Consider the following 16,421-nt stretch of genomic DNA (forward strand, 5'->3'; position numbering starts at 1 on the left):
CCCTCATAACCAAGTATAAAATGCTCTTGGTGATAACGCCTAGAACAGAGATAAATTAGAAACTGAAGCAAACCTATTATCTGCTTGCCACTGAAGAGATTAACCCCGAAGTCCACCATGTATCCAGAATTATGATACATAAGTAATTTACTATATTTAAACCAGTTTTGAGTCACGGTTGCTGTAACTTGCAGACCAATGTTAATGCTGTACTTAATGACTCACACCTGTCTCACACCTGAAATCTCAGTTCTTAAAAGTTTTAAGCAAGAGGATTGTTCTAAGATCAAGCCCAGTAAGGGATACGATATGTAGAGTTCCGAGCCAACCAGGATGAACCTGTCTCAAGGGCAAGGAGGCGGGACAGGTATGGTGGTATGTGCCTGAAATCTGAGCACTTGGGGGGCAGAGAAGGAGGATCAGGACTTCCAGGCCATCCTAACTATGTAGCCAGAATCAATCTGGGCTACATAAGATTGTTTTATCCCGAGCCCCCAAATTAATGAATGGGCCTTTTAGTAGGCAATTAGTATATTACAAACATACAATAGGTGAAAGAGCACTAAACAGCAAAAATCAGAACCTTGAAACAATGTGAGTGTAGTTCAGTGTAGAGTGCTTACCTAACATGCATAGGTTCTGAGTTAGAGCCCAAGCATGACCGCCCTCCCCCCGAAAAAATAACCAACTGCTTAAAAATATCATGGTCTAGTGGACTGAACGTTTATTATCCATATAACTTTGAGCAAACCGTGTAGTGTCACCGATCTTTTATTCCTAATTAAGGAGGGGGAAATAATATAACCACTATCACTGTACAGTGTAATGACTGACTCTGGTTCTAAAAGAATGAAGTTATGTAGCACAGTGAGCATCTAAAACCCACTAACTATTCAGTTTTCCAATAAGGTCACAAATACAAATAAAATATGGAGCAAGAGAAAAAAATAGACACAGGGAATAAAAGTTAACTATGAAAAATGGAAAGCTTTTTAAAAAAAATAGTAAATGATAAATGCCAAACTGTTAAATAGTGGATCTCATTAATGTAATATTATCATATCTCCTAATATTGTCCTATTATGTAATATTTCATTGTACTTAAAATGGTTCAATGCCCAATAAAGTACACGAAACTGTCAAAGAAAAATAGGCCTTCCCAAAAAGGTTGCTTTGTTCTGTACATCACAGTTACAAGACACTTTTACCGTAAAGCATGGCCAGAGCCACCAGCTAACTTCTGATTGGTTCCTTGCCACGTGGAAGGTATTTGACCTCCTAGTGACTGGGAGGATGGGCAAGGTCAGGAAGCTCAGCATGTCCTGGCTGCTAAAGCAGGGGGCTGGGTGAAGGTCTGGTCCCTTCAGGTGTCCACTCTCTCCATACCTATTCAGTATAGGATTTGAAGTCTTAGCTAGAGACGAAGGGATACAAGGTGGAAAGGAAGAAGTCAAAGTATTATTATTTGCAGATGACATGATGATATACATAAGCCCTATTCGAAAGTACTAGTTTTTATTTCATCATTATATTTATTATATTATATTCCCTTAGAAGCCTGCTTGTTTTCTAACAATAGAAAGGGAATAGATATGAGAGGAGGGAAGAAGGGGAGAAGCTGGGAGGAGTTGAGAGAGAGGAAACTGTCATTACATTATGTGAGAAAAACTATTTTCAATAAAAGGAAAAAGAGGAAAGAAAATAATATTCCTCCTTTTCCAATGTTCATACCTAGTTGAGTTGAGCAAATTCAAGGTTTATATGAGTGATATTTCTGTGATAATGTGAAGAATTTCTACTTAACATTAGTGCACACAGTTGAAAATTTAAAGTTGATTCAATAAAAGCAATTTTTTGTTTTTACAGGTAAAAACTTAAAATGTTGGACTGTGCTTGGGGTCTGCCACTGCGGCTTTCATGCCAGCCCCAGGAGCCAACGCACCCCAGCATCCTAGTCTCCTACTCCATCCACAAGATTAAATCTATCAGGGCCTGTATCCAGGCCACACTCCTGTGCCTGGAGTCTACCACTGGGGCTCCCATCCATCCCAACAGGATGCAAAGCACCCCATTTCTCCACCCACGAGACCAGGAAGAGGAGAGCTACGAGAGCATTGGACTTGCCTACACCCACAAGAAGGGAACCCTGGTCCCACACCCACCAAGAAAGGAAGAGGAACATTCTGCACCCACTGGGAAGGAGACAATATAAAAACACACTCAGCAACAGAAAAACCAATATCATACCACCAGAGTCCAGAGACCCTACACCAGCAAGACCTGAACATCCCAACACAAATGAAGCAGAAGAGAATAACATTAAAAACAACTTCATGAAAATGATAGAGGCCCTCAGAGAGGATATGAGAAAATCCCTTAAAGAGATGGAAGAAAAAACAATCCCAAAAATGCAAGAAATGGAGGAAAAGACAAAGCAAACATTGTAAGAAACAAATTCAGCACATGGAAGGATGCTGTCTCAGCCTGGACACGTGGGGGCACATGGGGGAGGGCCTAGGTCCTACCCTGGATGAAATGACAGACTCTGGAGATCCCCCACGGAGGGCCTCACCCTCCTTGGGGAATGATGTGGGGATTGGGTAGGGGGCTCCGGGGATTGGTAGAGGGGCAAGGGAGGAGAGGTGGGAGAGGGATCTGGGATTGACATGCGAAGCATTCATGTTTCTAATTTAAATAAAAACATATATTGGGAAAAAAACCTTAAAATGTTGCCAAATATTTTGGAATTTGGGAATTTTCTAAACAGTTCTATCAATCAGAATACAAGTAACAATTCATGTTTTAGCACAGATATGGAAGTGAGCATCAAGACTTTTAAAAATCACGTCACTGGAAATGAGTGAGTAGATGTGCTTACAGGCAGAAACAAGATTAAAGATTTGCAGGTGAAACTGGAGAAGCCTGTGAAAGGAAATAATAAAATCGGTTAGGTCTGTGGATATGTGGGATTAGAGTTAAAATGACTGAACTAAGAACTGTAAGAAGAGAGTCTGAGAAGGGCTTCTACAGTGAGGGAGCCGAGTAGAAGGAGGATGTTAGAAGGCCCCAGTGCATTCGGAGAACAAATGCATTGCTTTATCTCAGGAAAGATCATTTCAGTGAGGAGGTGAAGAGGGTGTGGCTGGCAGAAGCCAAACTGCAGAGGCTTAAACAGGAGGAGGGATGCTTTGTCTTCTGAGACAGGAAGGAGGAAGTAAGGATAAGTGCAGATGTTTACCACAAAGGAGATTTGCAAATGTAGGCACAGGGGAATAATAGAACAGCAGGGAGCCTAAACTGAAGAGAAGAAATTACAGGGAAGAACAATGCTGAAGAGGTTTCCTAAAACACGGTATTACAGAATCCGAATAGCTGTTGTGTCCAGGAAATAGCAGAGCCACAGACCTTAAAGGCAGCTGTAAGTAAAACAACAATTTATATAGTTGTTAGTACAGAGTGCTCAAATTTGTGTTCTTGTTAATACCACAGACATGAGGAGAAAGACCACCAACCCAAATCGTCATGGCCAAATTAAAGCAAGCTTTTTTTATTCATGTACATGGGCGTCTCTCCCTAATGCTGTGTTCAAGAAATCAGCATTGGACGTGGGGAAGATAAGGAATTTTATAGTTAAGGAGTAAAGGTTTCCAAATAGAGGACTTGGCAGGCAAGTAGGCAAGGTTACAGAAGCAGAACATAAATATAACAAGGTAGTCATGACAACTTTCCAATACATAGAATTGGTTGTGTTAATCGGTCAGTTGAGTATAAGACCACTACGGCAGTTTAAATCCAAATTTGAATCAAGTTTTAATTAAATACTGGCCAGGTAGATGGGCTCTGGCCAAGTCTATACCCAGGTTCCCAGGAAATGGCCTCAATCAAGTATTGCAAGGGCTTAAGAAGGAAAACCTGTGATTCACTGCATTTCCCATCAGGTCCAATTAGGTGCAAGCATATGTCCTGATGTATTTCCTGTCTGTGTACCTTCCACCAACATGTGACCAAGCATATCCAATGTAAATAGGTCAAACAAACTTGTTAAAGGGAATGAAAACATATGGCTTGTTATCTCCCATGAACAGTAACCTCCATCAGTTCAGGAACTATCTGTCCTTGGGCAAGAGCCTTGCAGATTAGAAGAATTTTCGTTTCATGGATCTCTGAGGCACAGTAATTAAAACTTAAAATGTAACTTTGGAGTTCACAATTGCATGGTGGTCATAATAACAAGGTGGTCACAATAAGGTACTCATAACAAGGTGGTCATAATAACCTTTTGAAACAAAGGCATGGTGGCCATTTCCTGGAACAGGCAATACAGAACATTTTTAGCAAAGGTTACAGATATAATATATAGCTCAATCCTTGAGAAACAGATTAATCATAAATAGCAATGAATCTAGGTTGTTTTCACTATAAGATGTCTTTTAAATCTACAATGGAGGTAGGCTGGATTATCAATCTCACTAAAGTTTAAATGATGATTAACTAAGATTGTATCCAGAGAGTCAAAGTGTTTTTTCACAGAATCCATTTGTAGATAAAGGCACATACATAACAATTTCTGTCTGGTCAGGAGGCTTTCATTATGCTCCACTGAGTAGATTAACATTGACAAAAATAAGGAGAAGATGTTGATTGGCCAGTCAACCATTTGAGAGAATGGTACAGACAGGCATCATTCCCCTGCACCAAACCAAAGACCTCAGACATGTCCTTCAGTCCTTTATCTGTCAGTTCCTTGATGCACCTTTCATTGTCTTTACTTATTTTGGTGTTTTGCTCTTATTGTTCTTGCTTTGATTTGGGGGTCTTATTGGGATGGTTGGTGGAGGTGGTGGTTCAGGTTTTATTGTTTTGTTTTGGTTTCTTTGTTTGCTTGTTTTGAGACAGGCTCTTATGTAGCCCAAGCTGGCCTTGAATTCATTGTGCACTCAAGGCTGTCCTTGAATATCTGACCTCCCTGCCTCTACCTCCTTAATGTAATATGTTTCTTAGCAAGGGAATTCATTTATGTAACCAAAGGAAAATGACAAAAATCAGGAAGCTTAACTCTGGACATTATTACTTAATATCCTCTTTTACCAATTGTCCCAATGCTGTTTGTTTGTTTTACAACAAAAACCAAACCATGGTCTGACTATTAGGTTCCAAAGAAACAAATGGCTATCTGAGGTGTCTATTAACGTAACAAAGGGGACCCTAGCCATCAGCTCTCTCAGCATTGCAAGTACCTGCTGCAAGTACGCGAGCGCGCGCGCGCACACACACACACACACACACACACACACACTCCAGTCCCTAAACATCTCCATCCATCCCCTGTACTTTGCAGGTTTTCCCCCAGCTTCTGATTCTTATATAATCCAGCCATTTTGACCAGACACTCTCTTGGTCCTCCTCTTGGTTCCTTCCCTTCTCCCGGTCTCCTCTCTTGCCCCACTCTCTTCGCTCCCACATTCATTCTCCCTATCTCTCTCTCTCCATTCATAGCCCAGTTCAGTCTGCTGGCCATGTTTGGTCTACTTCGTTCTCTTCCTGCCTCTGGCTGTTCTCTCCCTCATATCTATAAGAAAAACCTTCTCCTCATCCATATCTAGGCGTGGTCATGTCCTTATGTTCATTCACTAAGGATTTTGAACTGAGGGCCTTCCGTGTGCTAGGAAAGTCTTAGCACTGAGCTACATCTCTAGTCCTGGGTCACTATTTTTCATGTCCACTTTTTCTCTTTTAACCTGGAACAATAAAACATTAGCCCTTCATAACATTGCTTTCTAAAAAAAAATATAGTCGTAGTATTTTGTACTATGTTTCTCATTTTAGAATCATCCTGTGTGTCTCTTCATGATCTTAATACTGATTGTACATTTGAGGGAGAAACGATGTGTAAAGTGTTCTTATATTATCAGTTGGAAGTGCCTGATGTCTATTTGTCCCATTGCTGGTGATAAGTTTTTAACATTCAATGAAACTACTGTCTGTCAGGTAAAATTACCGTTATTTATCAATAGAATAGTTTTGTCTCCTAGCTGATTACATCAATGACTGCCAATAGACTTTTCACATTTTCATCGCAGAGGGATGTTTCAAATTCTCAGTAGTCAGAGACTCCGTTGGACTCATGTCTCACTGACTTCTGATAGACAGCTAAGCCGAGTTCTTCAGGAACCCTGCAGACTAAAACTGAGAATTATGGCGGAGACTGAAAGAAGCAAACATTTCAACCCTGAAAGAAGCAGCTGCAGGATATTAATGATTTGAATAAGAAGAAGCTGTTGAAATCAAGCTGTGCCCTGCTCTAAGTTTTTCTATATTGTGCAAAATAGTCATTTTTTTTTCTTCAGGCTATGCCTTTCCTGTAGACTCCATCTTACAAGAAACATTTATCTCCATTTTGAATGAAAATGCAAAAGCAGGATGACTCTGCACCCTAGTGTGCATGCAACCAACACCATCTGTACCACCTATGAGATTCAGACCAATAAATAACATATTCCTAAAAGAAAAAAGAATGCCACCATACAGATTTGTCAAAGTAAATTGGAACCATATGAGCTTATTAAAACCATACCAGGAAAAACAGGGTGAGAGAACTTATCAAACACAGCAAACCAAGGCCAACACTCTCACACATACCTCCTAAAAGAGAAAACACTTAATAATATAATGGCAGTGGCTCCTAGTGGCTTGTCATCTGCCTGGTATGCGAGCCAAAGGACAAAGGGACAGAGAACTCTCAACTGCCCAAGGGGCTTCAGCTTAGCTTGATGCCTCCTGTTGACACAACCTATTTAAATTACTGTTGTTCTGTCAACCCATTCATCTATATGAGTCTTGACCTGCCCTTTGCCTTTATTTATTTATTTAGGTTTTTCGAGACAAGGTTTCTCTGTGGCTTTGGAGGCTGTCCTGGAACTCACTCTGTAAACCAGGCTGGCCTCGAACTCACAGAGATCCGCCTGCCTCTGCTTCCCGGCCCTTTGCCTTTATAATCAACACAATCCTGTGCCTTGCTTCTCCATCTCTGCTTGATTCAGCCCTAATGCTATTGCTTGACTGCAGCAATGCCTTCAGCTGACCTCTTACGGGGTTCATTGTGCTGCTGTCCACAGCTTTTCTTTGCATCGCTGTCATATTTCTGCTTGCCCTCAGTTGGGCCACTTTCAAACTCCTTCCAGTTTGTAACCCACGTATATTTAATATGCAATGTATGTTATATGTGATCTAAGAGTTAGTATTAGTGGCTAAGTTTGTTTCCCCTGGCCAACTATCATGGGGAATCAATAATTGGCAAACTGTCAAGAAGATTAATGCACCTTTTGAATTTGTTATTCAATCAATTCTGACATTTGGAAAAAACACAAATGTTGTAGAATAATCTTTTTGTACACTATGAATATGTGTCTTTGTCAACACACCTTCTGATTGGCTTAATAAAGAGCTGAATGGTCAATAGCTAGGCAGGAAGAGATTAAGCAGAACTTCCAGGCAGAGAGAGAGGAAGAGGAGCTGAATCTTGGCACAGGAGACACCAGAGAACACAGAGAGGAAACAGGAGGTACAAGATAAAAGAGAGGTAAAAAGCCATGAGGCAAAATGTAAGTTAATATAAATGGGTTAATTTAAGTTATAGGAGCTTGTGGGGTAAACCTAAGCTTTCATAATTAACAATAAGTCTTCATGTTGTTTTTTTGTGAGCTGGCTTCCCAAAGAAAACTCCATCTGCATATAGCGTCCAGCATGGGGGCTTGAATATCCAAACATAGGGCCTCAGAAAGCTAAGAAAAGTTCTGGACAAGGAGCCGGATTTGGCTTTCCAGTCTTGCAGTCTCTCGGGTCAGGATGGTGCTCAGCATACAGAGGCATGGCTACCAACAGCGGCCTGCTGGCTGCAGCCAGTCACCAGGGCCATTCGCCAGCACCGTGTGTTAAACTGAGCTGTGCGGCAGCTGACATTGCAGGTTAAGATTTGATTCATGCAATCAAAGAATGCTGCAGATGCTTAATAAAGCCAGATCTAGATACATAACACCTCTAAAAAGGTACACTATGTTTTAAAATGTGTGTAGGCTTAAAAAAAGAAGAGAAAATGGTTATAGACAGCCATAGAATAGTTTATAAATAATAAGATAAAGTCTTTAAAGAGAGAATAAAATCATATAAGAAGAATAAGCTACATAGAGACAGAAAATACAGAGTCTGGATCCTATATGGTGTCTTGTTGACTTTAAATTTTTTGAATGCTGATCAGCAAACAACAGCTGCTAAGAGACATGGGATTGTAAGAGGGACAGAATTAAACCAGCCTAGATACTTTAGGAATGTCTTAACTTAGAAACTGGAAGTTAGAAATTGTATTATGTTAGGGAAGAAGTTATGCTTTTGTTTCCACAGAAAACAAAAGGTGGTGGATTCCTTCCAGGTTAATAGAGATCAGTTTTGTTTGGGGGAAGACCTCCTAAAAGTCCTGGCTACAGAGATTAAAAAAAAAAAAAAACCTAGAAAAACTACAAAATAGATGATGTATATTTTACCTGCTAAGGCACACACACAAAAAATCATCTTTGGCTGGCTTGTGTGCAACACACAGTCCATACTTGTATTAATGCAAATTTGTGTGTTACCTTTGAAATGTTGTGTGTTTTCAGAGCAAAGGGACCAGACACCCATGAAAATGGGTGGCCTAGGTGATACAGCCTCTCAGAGAGCCTCTGTTGCAGTTTCCTACAAGTTCTGCATCCAGAACAGCTTCTAGACTGCTGGCTGAGATGGTCCAGCCTCACAGACTATTCTAGCCAGGACTACAGATAAGCCTTGTGCCTTCCCATTGCACAGAGACTGAACAACAAATGTTATAGCTAGTTTCCTTATAACTTGACCTTTATTGTGGGGATCACAGACCCTGGCCAGAAACCCACTCCTTTATCAGCCTGGGAGCAGGCAGCTGCAAGGCAATGTTTACTGAAAACAATTGCCATAAGCTCCTGATAGGGCTCCGATAAGGGCTGGCTCACTGAAACACCCTGACTTTGATCTTCCCAATAGCTAGCTACTTTTTTCTGCTCCCTGCTGTTTTCCGATTCTGGTGTCAGAGATTTTAACCACCAGCCAGGAGGAAGGAGAGATGTGTGAGAGATTTGTGCATGTATGTATGGCAGAAGTTTTTCTGAAGGGAAGTGTTTTTCTTGTGAAGTTCTCCTAAGCCGATTTGGGGAGCATAAAGTTTTCTTAACGCAACCGACTGGTCTCTGTGTCATCAATCCCTACCACCTTGCCACATTCTCGGATACAGGCTGCGCAGGAGGCACATTATCTCAGCTTTTTTAGGATCCCCCAAAGATGCAATTGCCCCCAGACATCAGAAAGCCATCTAGAGAACATGATGTTCGTATTCCCAAGAGGTAGGGTGGGTGGGTTTTAGTCATTCTATTCTTATTTAAGGTATTATACCTATTCAGCTTATTAAAAATGTTTTCATCCTTGAAAGCTATTTAGGATAATAAATACAAGATAATAGGTCAGGAGAGACATGGAAAGGAGACAGGAGGTGCAGGATGGAAGAGAGGTAAAAGCCACGAGACAAAATGTAGATTTGAAAGACCCCAAGCGGGGGACTTTCACGGGAGGGAGACCCGAACCCAAGGAACACCGAGACCACGAGCTTGGATGCAACAGCAAGAGGCTTTATTGATAATACACGGGTACCCGGGGCATCTCAGTCTCGGGAACTGAGAGCCCCGAGCTGGGGACTCAGGGGTTCTTTTATAGCAAAAAGCGCAGTACAGAAGCGAGAAGCCTAGTTACGGGACCCTGATTGGGTAATTTAAATGAGGCTGGGGCTCAGAACGAGGGCAATTAAGGTTTCTCCCATCTGGACAGAGAGGCAATTAAGGTTTCTCTCAGAACTCAATTCTCGGCCTTGGCCTTATCTGTGCCTGCCCAATCTTTCTGGGCTGGCTATGCAGACCATAGACACCTGTGCCCCTATCTGGACAGAGAGGCAATTAAGGTTTCTCTCAGAACTCAATTCTCGGCCTTGGCCCTATCCGAAGAACAAAAGGTTTCTGTGCCTGCCCAATCTTTCTGGGCTGGCTATGCAGACCATAGACACCTGTGCCCCTATCTGGACAGAGATAGTAGTGACTATTCAGCTGCGAAGACCTTGAGCTGAGCTCCCTCCTGATAAAAAATGGCTGAGCTGTGGGGGAAAGGAGTTTTCCATAAGCCTCAGCTGCTTGCGCTGGGCCGGAGTCTTTCAGATTAAAATAAATGGGTTAATTTAAGTTATAAGAGCTAGCAGGGAGCCGGGCGTTGGTGGCGCATGCCTTTAATCCCAGCACTCGGGAGGCAGAGGCAGGCGGATCTCTGTGAGTTCGAGGTCAGCCTGGTCTACAAAATAAGTTCCAGGACAGCCTCCAAAGCCACAGAAAAACCCTGTCTCGGAAAAAAAAAAAAAAGAGCTAGCAGGATAAGCTTAAACTATAGGCTGAGCTTTCATAGTAAATAATAAGTCTTTGTGTCCTTTATTGTGAGCTGGCAGCCCAAAGGAAAATCCATTACACACAAACATGTCTGTCTATGTTTCTAACATGGTGCACTCATGACACTAGGTCAAGGTATGGTTGACCATTGTGGTCCTTCTGTTCTTCAAGGTAGTTCTCTCAGCTAAAGATTTTTTAATGACATCAGTTGAGTGAATCAATCTAATTCCTGCAAAGTGGTCTCTTCTCCCAGGGCAGAGCCTTGCCTCTAGGAATAATGATCCTTGTCCAGGATATGCTCTGTGCTTCGTAGCTTGTTTTCTTGGGAATCCAAGTGTAAGATAGTTAGAAAATTCGATAATAGCTGGCTTAAAGTCGTTATGACAAGCTCCTTCATTGTCACCCGTTTGTAAACTGAAGACCCGAAACTGAAGGGCTTTATTACTGGTCATGTGTTTGGCTTCACAAGGGTCTCTCTGGCTATTGCCCACCCTGATCCCTTAAGAGTGTCCCACTTGCTGGGTGTTGGTGGCGCATGCCTTTAATCCCAGCACTTGGGAGGCAGAGGCAGGCGGATCTCTGTGAGTTCGAGGCCAGGCTGGACCAACAGCCTCCAAAACAGAGAAACCCTGTCTTGTAAAACCAAAAAAAAAAGTGTCCCACTTTATAATGACCCCTTATAGAGTGTCCCACTCTGTAGTCTACCATAAAGTCTCTGTGTCTACTCTGACTTCTTTTTGACAGAGTTCACAAGGATTGGAGAGCTGAGAGGAGGCTGAAGTGACATGGTAGTAACACAAGGTGACTGAATGGTTAGGGTGGTGACTTATCCCTGTGTCTTCAACCAAAGTAGAAGAGGCAGGCTGAAAAGTGAAAACAGAGAAGCCAGGTTTCCATTCGGCCTTTGGTTCCTGTATTGGCTTAGCTTTATGCCAACTTGACACAGGCTAAAGTCATCTGAAAGGAAGGAACCTCAATTAAGAAAATGCCTCCATAAGATCAAGTTGTAGGGAATTTTCTTAATTCCTGATTGATGTGGGAGGGCTGAGCCCATTATGGGGGGTACCATCCCTCTGTGACCCCAGGGACAGACGACCAATTTTCAATTTCAGTACTGTGTGGAGGTTGAAATGTTGTAGGTCTATGTAAATTATTTATTTTGGGATAGTTTTAGCCTTTTGGAAGAGCCATTTCTTACCCCACTATGTATTTGAACTAACACCTCATGATAATAAGTATAAAAAAACCTCTTAGAAGCTGGTAACATAGCAGAACACTAGCATCCACCAATCCAAGATTTAAGAATGTTATCAGATAACATTTTAGGCCTAAAGAAAGGTTTCCCCTATCCTGATATTTCTGCCTCTCTGAAGGAGCCACCAAAGTATTTTAAACTTCCTTGATTTATGGTTTTGTTGGTGTTGTTCTGTAAAACTATAAAAACTTTATGAAACTGCTTCCACGTTGGACATGGAATATGGAGTAGCCTAAACCTGTGTTCTCAGGTCATGGTAACTTAAAATGTCTGCAGAATGAGTTATCGGCTATTTCCCAAAGCACGGGAGCTGTGGTTTTTGTGAGATGGGTAATGAATAAAGCTCCAGACTTCTTCAAGCTATATTCAATGTGAGACCTCACAGAACCAAACAGCAGCAATAGAAAACACCAAACAGCAGCAAATTACACAAAAGAAAACTAAGAAAGGTCAGAGATGAGTAGTAATGCACTGATATTCCAAAGAAATTTTTCAATGTATTTTTAATTTAAATTAGAAACAAGCTTGCTTCACATGTCGATCCCAGCTCCCTCGCCCACCCCTCCTCCCTTGTCCCTCTACCAGCCCCCCAGCCCCATACCCAATCCCCACACCATTCCCTAGGGAGGGTGAGGCCCTCCATGGGGGAATCTCCAGAGTCTGTCACTTCATCTGGGGCAGGGCCTAGGCCCTCCCCCATTTGTCCAGGCTGAGAGAGGATTCCTCCATATGGAATGGGCTCCCAAGTTCATTCATACACCATGGTAAACACTGATCTACTACCCAAAGCCCCAGAGATTGTCAAGGCCTCCTCACTGACACCACCTTCAGGGGAGTCTGGATCAGTCCCATGCTGGTCTCTCAGTCATCATTCTGGGGTCGAAGAGCTCCCCCTTGTCAGGTCAGCTGTCTCTGTGGGTTTCACCAGCATGGTCTTGACCCCTATTCCAAAGAATTTTTATAATTTTAAAAATTACTCTTTCCTTATTACAAAGCGCTTCCTTCCTTCCTTCCTCCCTTCTTTCCTTCCATTTCCCCCTTTTTACTTGTTTTTTTTTTTGTTTGTTTGTTTGTTGTTTTGCTTTGTTTTTTCGTCTTCTTTCATCTTCTGGTTCTTTGCAGCTGATCATGCAATCCTAGGAGTTGGAGGCAGGACTGGAAAAATAAAAAAGTAAAATCATTTTAGATATTGACGACAGTCATTTCATAAGTGCCCAGGAAAGCTAAAATGTGCATGAATTTTTCTGTATTAATCTGAATTAATCAATTCGAAGGTCAATATCAAGAAATAATATATTCAAAAACAACTCATAGATTAAAAACATAACATTTGCTGAATTCATAAATTGTGATTTGGCACTGTCCAATCCTTAGAAAAAACATGTAATTTTTCTATTTGTAGAAGACAAAACTATCTAGGTGGTGGTGACTCATGCTTGTAATCCCAGCACTTGGGAGGCAGAGACAGAGGGATCTGTGAGTTCAAGGCCAGCCTGGTGTACAGAGCAAGCTCCAAGACAACCAGGGCTATGTAGAGAAACCCTGTCTCAGAAAAACAAATAAGAAGACAAAACTAAAGTTCAATAGGATTGCTGTAAATGTGGGACTTAAAAGTGAGGGTATTAAGAGGAAAGTCCAGACCTGACTCTCGTCTCTTTCCAAATGTTAACACTGGATGACTAGACACACAGTTACTGCCATATTGACAAGCATTTGGAAGCAATGGAAGAAAAGAAATTGCTAAGGTCAAAAAGATTTGTAATGTGACTAGAAGAGGTTATGTGTATATCTTTCAAATTTAAATTTGGGGTATAAAAATCTTTGGTCCATGGGAAGAAACTGTTTATCGTACCACTTCAGTGTTAATGGAGTAGCAGCTATTACTGTGTCAGAAAATCCCGCTGCTTCAAAGAAGGGGGCACTTGAGACAGAAGATATCCATTTAAGTGAATTTTCAAATGTTATACAAGTTATCAGGCACACCAACTGCATAAGCACAAAGACTCGAGTTTTACAAATTAAAATAAAATGTGTTATGATGATGGAATTGTGGACATTTTAACTTTCTTTAAAAAACGAAGAGAAAGTGTCCTTTATTGCTATTATCTTTGTTTATTGTGCAGTAAATAAACACAAGGAAGAGAAATATTGCAGTGGATTGATTGTAGAGGTTTTCCTTCTTTCATTTAATAGTCTTACAAACAAACAAACAAAAACCTTAAAACTGACTCAATTTGAGGGAATTTTGTCTACTCCTTAGTTTGTTTTGTTTTAACACTGACAGCACAAGTCCTTTGGTCTATGTAGAGTCAGTAAATTCTGTCTCCCAGGCAGTTTGTGTAAATCAAAACTGAAGGACAAAGCAATGTTAGCGCATTACACGAAAGCAAAGTAGGATTGCTTTGCATTTCAGTTCGTTCTGTCTGGATTTGCAATGTTTTAATGATCTCATTGCCAGTATTGGTTACTCTCAATAGTTTCTTACAAATTTAAGGGCTAAATTCTTGCAAATGTAAGGACTAGAAAATATCTGAAAAAAGAATTCAACTCGAAATATTAAACAAGGGTCTAAGGTGTAGCTCATTGTAAGGCACAGGCTCCATGTACACCAGTGTGTAAAACCCCTGGCACCAGAAAAAAATAGAAGATCAAATAAAACGTTAATCAATGATTAAACAAAAGAATTAGCCAAAAAATTTCCAAACTTCATCAGTAATAAGACACGTTAAATTCTACATAAAGTAATAACATTGCTCAACTATTCAAATCAGTACTTATTCCTAACAAGAGTGCAGAGAAATATTCTCTCTTCAAGCACATATTCTCACAGCCCTACATATTCCTAATTCAGGTTCTCCAGACTAGAAAATCTCACCTTATTTATCTTGTTTGCTCAGTCATGTGTTTATTTCTTAAGTTCCGTCTCCTCTCTGAAATCTGAGATATTTCTGAAATATAATTTTGCCAAGTTGCTGCTTTTGTTTTTCAGTCTCTTAGTTTCCAAGGTAGAATAGTTAATTTCTGAAAAGAAATAGCTAACTGCATGGTTGCAGCTCAATTTTGTCATGGTTAGTACAGACAATACATTCTCTGAGACAACCAAGATTTGTTTCCCTGACAGCCACAGGAAGCCAAATTAGAATTACAGTATTGCTTAATAAGCACAGAATTAGAATAGGAACATTAGTTATACAATTCACACAGTTAATGGCCTCAGGCTGAGGCTGGGAGCTCTCACCTTCCCAGGCCATTTTTATCAGTCTGTGCTTTCTCCACCTGACAATGTCTTGATGAATATTAGCAAATTTCCATTTTCCCTACCCCAAACAGAACTGACTTTTTCATGCATATTGTCTCTCTAAATGAGGTAGAATACTGCTGCCTTGAGTGTCACTGGTTCCTTGAGTTCAGCTCAGTGTTTAGCCATGGGTGTCTGCCTCTGCTTCCATCAGTCATTGGATGAAGGTTCTGTTTCCCAGACTCTGGCAGTGGGACTATAGGGTGGCATTTGCCTGATACATGTCTAAAATCCATTTTTTTTCCATTGTGTAAATGTACCACATTTTCTCTATCCACTCTTCAGTTAAGGAGCATCTAGGTTGCTTCCAGGTTCTGGCTATTACAAATAATGCTATTATGAATATAGTGGAACAGATGTCCTTGTTGTATGAATATGCATCTTTTGGGTATATGCCTAAGAGTGGAATTGCTGGGTCTTGTGGGTAGGCTGATTCCCATTTTCCTGAAGAATCTCCATACTGATTTCCAAAGTGGTTGTACGAGTTGGCACTCCCACCAGCAGTGGAGGAATATTCCCCATTCCCCACATTCCCTCTAGCATAAACTGTCATTGGTGTTTTTGATTTTAGCCATTCTGACAGGAGTAAGATGGTATCTCAGAGTTGTGTTGACTTGCATTTCCCTAATGGCTAAGGATGTTGAGCACTTTCTTAAGTGTCTCTCAGCCATTTTAGACTCCTCCTTTGAGAATTCTCTATTTAGTTCTGTCCCCTACTTTTTAATTGGATCCTTTGGTGTTTTGGAGACTTGCTTCCTGAGTTCTTTGTAAATTGTGGAGATCAGCCCTCTGTCATATTTGGGGTTAGTGAATATCTTTTCCCATTCTGTGGGGTGCCTTTTTATCTTGTTGACTGTGTCCTTTGCCTTACAGAAGCTTCTCAGTTTCAGGATGTCCCATTTATTGTCAATCAAAGCATCTATGCTTCTGGTGTTATGTTCAGGAATCTGTTTCCTGCACCAAATTGTTCAAGGGTACCTTCCACTTTCTCTTCTAAGAAGTTCATTGTGGCTGGATTTATGTTGAGGTCTTTGATCCATTTGGACTTAAGTTTTGTGCATAGCGATAGACATGGATCTATCTGCAGTCTTCTACATGCCAATATCCAGTTATGCAAGCACCATTTGTTGAAGATGCTTTCTTTTTTCCACTGTATAATTTTAGCTTCTTTGTCGAAGATCAGATGTTCATAAGTGTATGGGTTAATATCGGGGTGTTCAGTTTGATTCCATTGGTCTACCTGTCTATTTTTGTGCCAATACCAAGCTGTTTTCAGGACTATAGCTCTACAATAGAGCTTGAAATGAGGGATGGTGATGCCTCCAGATGTTGCTTTGTTGAATAAGGTTATTTTGGCTATCCTGTGTCTTTTGTTTTTCCATAC

At 41.0% G+C, this 16,421-nt stretch overlaps 1 long non-coding RNA gene across 1 annotated transcript; it reads right to left on the reverse strand.

Moving 5' to 3' along the window:
• Window positions 1–12,800: 12,800 nt before the first annotated feature.
• LOC121142177 lies at window positions 12,801–15,210 on the reverse strand. The gene is made up of 2 exons (XR_005879156.1): window positions 14,615–15,210; window positions 12,801–12,894 (listed from the first exon to the last, which is right to left on the reverse strand). It is a non-coding gene; the product is annotated as an uncharacterized LOC121142177 (long non-coding RNA).
• Between the last annotated feature and the right edge of the window lie 1,211 nt (window positions 15,211–16,421).

Source organism: Mesocricetus auratus, unplaced genomic scaffold (genome assembly GCF_017639785.1).
Source record: "Mesocricetus auratus isolate SY011 unplaced genomic scaffold, BCM_Maur_2.0 Super-Scaffold_100009, whole genome shotgun sequence".
Lineage (NCBI taxonomy): Eukaryota > Metazoa > Chordata > Mammalia > Rodentia > Cricetidae > Mesocricetus > Mesocricetus auratus.